Source organism: Tachysurus vachellii, chromosome 18 (assembly GCF_030014155.1).
Source record: "Tachysurus vachellii isolate PV-2020 chromosome 18, HZAU_Pvac_v1, whole genome shotgun sequence".
Classification (NCBI taxonomy): domain Eukaryota; kingdom Metazoa; phylum Chordata; class Actinopteri; order Siluriformes; family Bagridae; genus Tachysurus; species Tachysurus vachellii.
Genome location: NC_083477.1, coordinates 147,501 through 152,500, shown reverse-complemented (window position 1 = coordinate 152,500; position 5,000 = coordinate 147,501). Strand labels below are relative to the sequence as shown.

At 39.9% G+C, this 5,000-nt stretch overlaps 1 protein-coding gene and 1 long non-coding RNA gene across 5 annotated transcripts in view; both read left to right on the top strand.

Annotated features, from left to right (window-relative positions):
• LOC132861099 (uncharacterized) overlaps positions 1-1,920 on the top strand; it is a 4,765-nt gene extending 2,845 nt beyond the window's left edge. Inside the window, exons 2-3 of the long non-coding RNA XR_009649893.1 lie at positions 1,480-1,584; positions 1,694-1,920. This is a non-coding gene — a long non-coding RNA (uncharacterized LOC132861099). The remainder of the gene's footprint in view (positions 1-1,479; positions 1,585-1,693) is intronic.
• Positions 1,921-4,763: 2,843 nt separating this feature from the next.
• brsk1b (BR serine/threonine kinase 1b) overlaps positions 4,764-5,000 on the top strand; it is a 29,589-nt gene continuing 29,352 nt past the window's right edge. For all 4 annotated transcript variants that reach the window (XR_009649936.1, XR_009649935.1, XR_009649937.1 and 1 more), the window contains exon 1: positions 4,764-5,000. This exon is cut by the window's right edge and continues 1,132 nt beyond it. The gene's annotated coding sequence lies outside the window, so the exon portion shown is untranslated.

Genomic DNA, 5,000 nt, shown 5'->3' with positions numbered 1-5,000 from the left:
CTGTGTCTGTGTGTGTGTGTGTCTGTGTGTGTGTCTGTGTGTGTGTTTGTCTGTGTGTGTGTCTGTGTGTGTCTGTGTGAGTGTGTGTGAGTGTGTGTGTGTGTGTGTCTGTGTGTGTCTGTGTGTGTGTCTGTGTGTGTGTCTGTCTGTGTGTGTCTGTGTGTGTGTGTGTGTGTCTGGGTGTGTGTGTCTGTGTGTGTGTCTGTGTGAGTGATAGATACATTTAAAAACACATGCACTGTTGGGTGGAGTGTGTGTGTGTGCGTGTGTAAGATAAATACATTTATAAGCAATGCACTGTTGGGTGTGTGTGTGTGTGTGTGTGTGTGCTGATATGAGTTCTGAGAGAGGTGTGTACTCAACTCATTGGGTTTGTGTGACTGTAACTGCAAACATAAACTATTAGAGTTTTTAGCAAACGTATTTTTACCCGTGTTTCTTTGTGTGTGTGTGTGTGTGTGTGTGTGTGTGTGTGTGTGTGTGTGTGTGTTCTGAGGTCATTATTTTTGGTCCTCAAAAAAATCGCACCCGTCTGGGAAGTAACTTGGGCTTATACTCAATATACATAAAGTCTTTTGTAAAAAATCTGGGTGATCTTTGACTTAGTTCTGTTGTTAAGAACAGTCTCCATCAACTGTGAATGATTTCTAAACTGAAACCAATGTTAACTTTCCAGGATCTACAGAAGGTCATACATGCATTTATATCATCTCTGTTGGATTACTGTAATTCTCTTTATACTCGTCTCCCCATTCCTCTCTAAATCAGCTACAGTTAGTTCACAATGCAGCTGCCAGGTTACGTTCTGGAAGTAAAAGTACGATCACATTACCCCAGTGTGAGCTTCCTTACATTGGCTCCAGTTTATTTTAGAATACAGTTTAAAATTCTTTTAACTGTTTTTAAAGCTCTGAAAGGCCAAACACCCATTTACATCTCTGAAATTATTCACCTTTATTCAGCACCAGATCTCTCAGGTCCAATAATCAAGTTCTTCTCCAGGTTCCTCGATCACGGGTGAAATCTAAAGGGGATTTAACCCTAACTTTTGCAACAGTTGTGCTGCTCTCTGGAAACAGCTTCCTTTCAGTATAAAGAATGTGTCTTCTGTTGGGGTTTTTAAAAAACAGCTAAAAACCCATCTGTGTTGTCAGGCTTTTCCTGTTGAGTATTAATTTGTCTTTTCTTTTTGAATTTTCATGTATCTTACCTGTTTTATTGTGTACTTTTTTATTGACTGTGTTTTGATTGTATGTTATGTCTCTGTACAGCACTTTGGTCAGCTAGAGCTGAATTTAAATGTGCTTTAGAAATAAACTTACTTACTTCTGGACACACGATCCATGATCACAGCACATTTACCCCACATCACATTTCCTCACAGCTGAAAACTGTTAAAACAATTATGTAGTCGCTGTCACATGACGTGTGTGTGTGTGTGTGTGTGTGTGTGTGTGTGTGTGTGTGTGTGTGTGGCAGTATAAAAGACAATGGAGAATCAGCATGTAAGGAGCTGATGGAGGTGTTTGCTGCTTGTGTAAAGAGCAATGCTAGAGCACCATGAGAAACTCTGACACATGACAGGTAACACACACATTCCTAAACTGTTTTATGACTGTTTTTATCCCCGTTATTGTGTAAAATATGCTTTGTGTGTATGTGTGTGTGTTCTGTTATTTCTCCACATTCACAGCATTCCCTGGAGTTAATGTCTTGGGTGGTGATCTGGCAGCAGCAGAAACACCTACACCTCTTCTTTTACCCTCACCTACCCCTGTAAAGATTAGATGGTATCTTCCTGCCCTCCCTCTCCCTTGTGGTCTGATGATCTGATTTGATCTGTGGAGCTTGTGTGTTTTTTTTATGTAAACTATTTGCTTAAGATTCTTCCATAATAATGAAATAAAGTTTCAAACATCAGTTAAGTGTTTTTGTCAGTCTGATAGTAGTTTCTACATTTATGAATGAACTCATTCAGGACTCATTATTAATCCTAAATCATCATTGTTCTTAAACCTAGATGTCATTCCACAAAGCGTTCGTCAGCTCGGATCTGAAAAAACACACCAATGAGATTCAACCTTTCATATGCAGAAGTTCAAGATTTCAACAAATCAGATCAAATCTAATTCAGTGAGAATTTGTTTCCAGATAAAATTTGAAATCCGAATGAATCCAATTTGAGCTCTGAAGGGTTAAGTGTACATGATCTCGTCTGATCACAGGAACTCTACTCATGATACACATTTAATATTGTATAGTGTCAAGAAAAAGTACGTGAACCTTTTGGAATTTTATGGTTTTCTGAATATATTTGTCATAAAATGTGATCTGATCTTCATCTAATTCAAAGGTATCGACAAATGTGTCTAAAAATAACTACACAAAAAGTTTCTGATCTTTCATGTCTTTATTGAACACACTCATTCTACATTCAAAATGGCAGTGGGAAAAGTAAGTGAACCCTTAATAACTGGTTGACCCCCTTGGCAGCAATAACCTCACCCTGTAGCTGTGGATCAGACCTGCACATCTTTGAGGAGGGATTTTAGCCCATTCTTCCTGGCAGAACTGCTTTAGCTCGGTCATATCCTTCGGACGGCTCATGTGTACGGCCCTCTTCAAGTCAATCCATAGCGTCTCTATTGGGATGAGGTCTGGGCTCTGATTGGCCGATTTTATTTTTCTGATGCCATTCTGTTGTAGACTTGCTCCGGTGTTTTGGGTCGTTGTCCTGTCGCATCACTCACCTTCTACACAGTTTCAGCTGAAGTACAGACATTCTCACATTATCCTGAAGAATTGTCTGATATACTTATGCAGCAAAGCAGGCCCAAATCATGATGTTTCCTCCACCATACGTTACAGTTGGGATGATGTTATGACGATATGCCGTGTCAGGGGCGTAGCCATCATTTAAAAAGTGGGGGGGACGAAATGTCTAGTGTTATCTGTTTTTTTTTTTTCCAGTTAACCCTTGTGTAAATGACAGGTTTTATTTTTAATCATGATTTTTTTTAACCATGCTTTATATTCCTTATGATTATATATGATTATAAAACAGAAAGAAAGAAATAGAACAGCTTGCCACTGGGACAGTGCCCTTAAAAGGACATCTTTGTACCTTATTTACCTGCTCCTTATTATTAAAATGACATCTTTAATGTCACTATTCGTCGTACTCGTCTCTGTCGTATACATACAGTCACACACACTTGATATGATGTAGAATTGGCAGTTAAACATGCTGTAAAATCTCAGTTCAACATTATCTTTATTCTTATTTGAAGGGTTTTGATAACACACTTGTTAAAACAAAAGACGTTATAAAAGAGTTTATATAACGTTTGTCAAAGCAGCTATTGTTCCTTATAATCCTTTAAATTAAAACTTGCTAATTATTCAACAAGATCAACAGACAGAGTTACTAAACATTGTACAACACAATTCAGATACCATATGCCAACTTACACTGCTTGACAAGCGTTTTTTGCCCCTTTGAGCTCATCGTAACCGAATGCTGGACCGCGGGTGCGACTCGAGCTACAGTACTGGGGGCGCGTGATGATGCCGTGACAAGTGAGTGACTGATTGCCGTGAACGTCGTGTATAGACGATCTTAAACTTTCTTGTCTCTTTGAATTTTAAACCACTCTGCATTTAAATACATTTCTCCATTAAAACCTCGACATGTGGTGAACACAACTCTCCACTAAAAAAGTGCGGGGGACAAATTTACTTTTTATAAAAAGTGCCCCGCGTAATCTACACCCCTGTGCCGTGTCCTTTTGATGTGAAGATGAAGATCAGATCATATTTTATGACTAATTTATGAAAAACCATGAAATTCCAAAAGGTTCACATACTTTTTCTTGTCACTGTATATGAACATCATGGTGCTTTGATGTGTACGGTCTCCTCACAGCTCCATCCTCTCCTTTTGGCTCTCCAGTTTCTTCTGATCTCTGAAAGATCACGTGAGTAGGTTGATTGGCTTTGCTAAATTATCCACAGGTCTAAATGTGTTTGTGCAAGAATGCAATCCAGGGTGAATTCTCTTATGTTGTGACCAGTATAAAGTGCCCACTGAAGATGAATGAAGGAAATGGAGGAAACCAGAGAACTCTGAGAAAGTCCACAGAAACCTGAGAGAACACATGAAGCTTCACGCCAACAGAAACCTGAGAGAACACATGAAGCTTCACGCCAACAGAAACCTGAGCTCCGACACACACTGAGGCCTTAACAATGTTCTGAGATGTGAAAAAGTGACCAAAAATAATAACACTGATACAACCGTGTGGAAGAATGAGAGAGAGAGAGAGAGAGAGAGAGAGAGAGAGAGAGAGAGAGAGAGAGTGTGTGTGTGTGTGTGTGTGTGTGTGTGTGTGCTGCCTCCTAGTGGTCATGGTCAGAACTACATATTGCAGAGTAAAGGCTGCAGAGTGAAATACCTGCTGGACTGATTGCTAGCATTAGCATCACCGTTAGCACATCGTGACTCAGGGGTGTTTATGGTTCGATTTGATTGCACACAGTCTCAGATTTCAGAGTTATAATTCATTTTAATTTGTCTAATTTAGATGTGTAAAGTTAAAGCGGTTGAAGCTGATTGGCTCATTTACTCATTTGCCTAATTTGTACATTTAGGACAAAAAAGTGGATGAAAATTATTACAAAATACAAATAAAATGTTTACAAGGTTGATTTTTATGTAGATGAATTGTAGCGATGTAGAGAAAGTGTGTAGATGTGAGAATAATGTGTATTGTGTACTGTGGCTAGTGCAGCTGATGACAAGGATGGACAGGAGGCGCGTTCACGAGGGCTCGCGCAGGGCGGGGACGCGCGGGCGCAGGGATGAGTTGGTGAGAGGAACCCGGATGCTGATGCTGATGGAGAGAGAAGAAGGAAGGAGAAGGAGGAGAGGATAAAAAGAGAAAATCCACACACAGAGTTATGATCCACCGGGCAGAAGAAGCGCTACAGCCGGCGTTTGG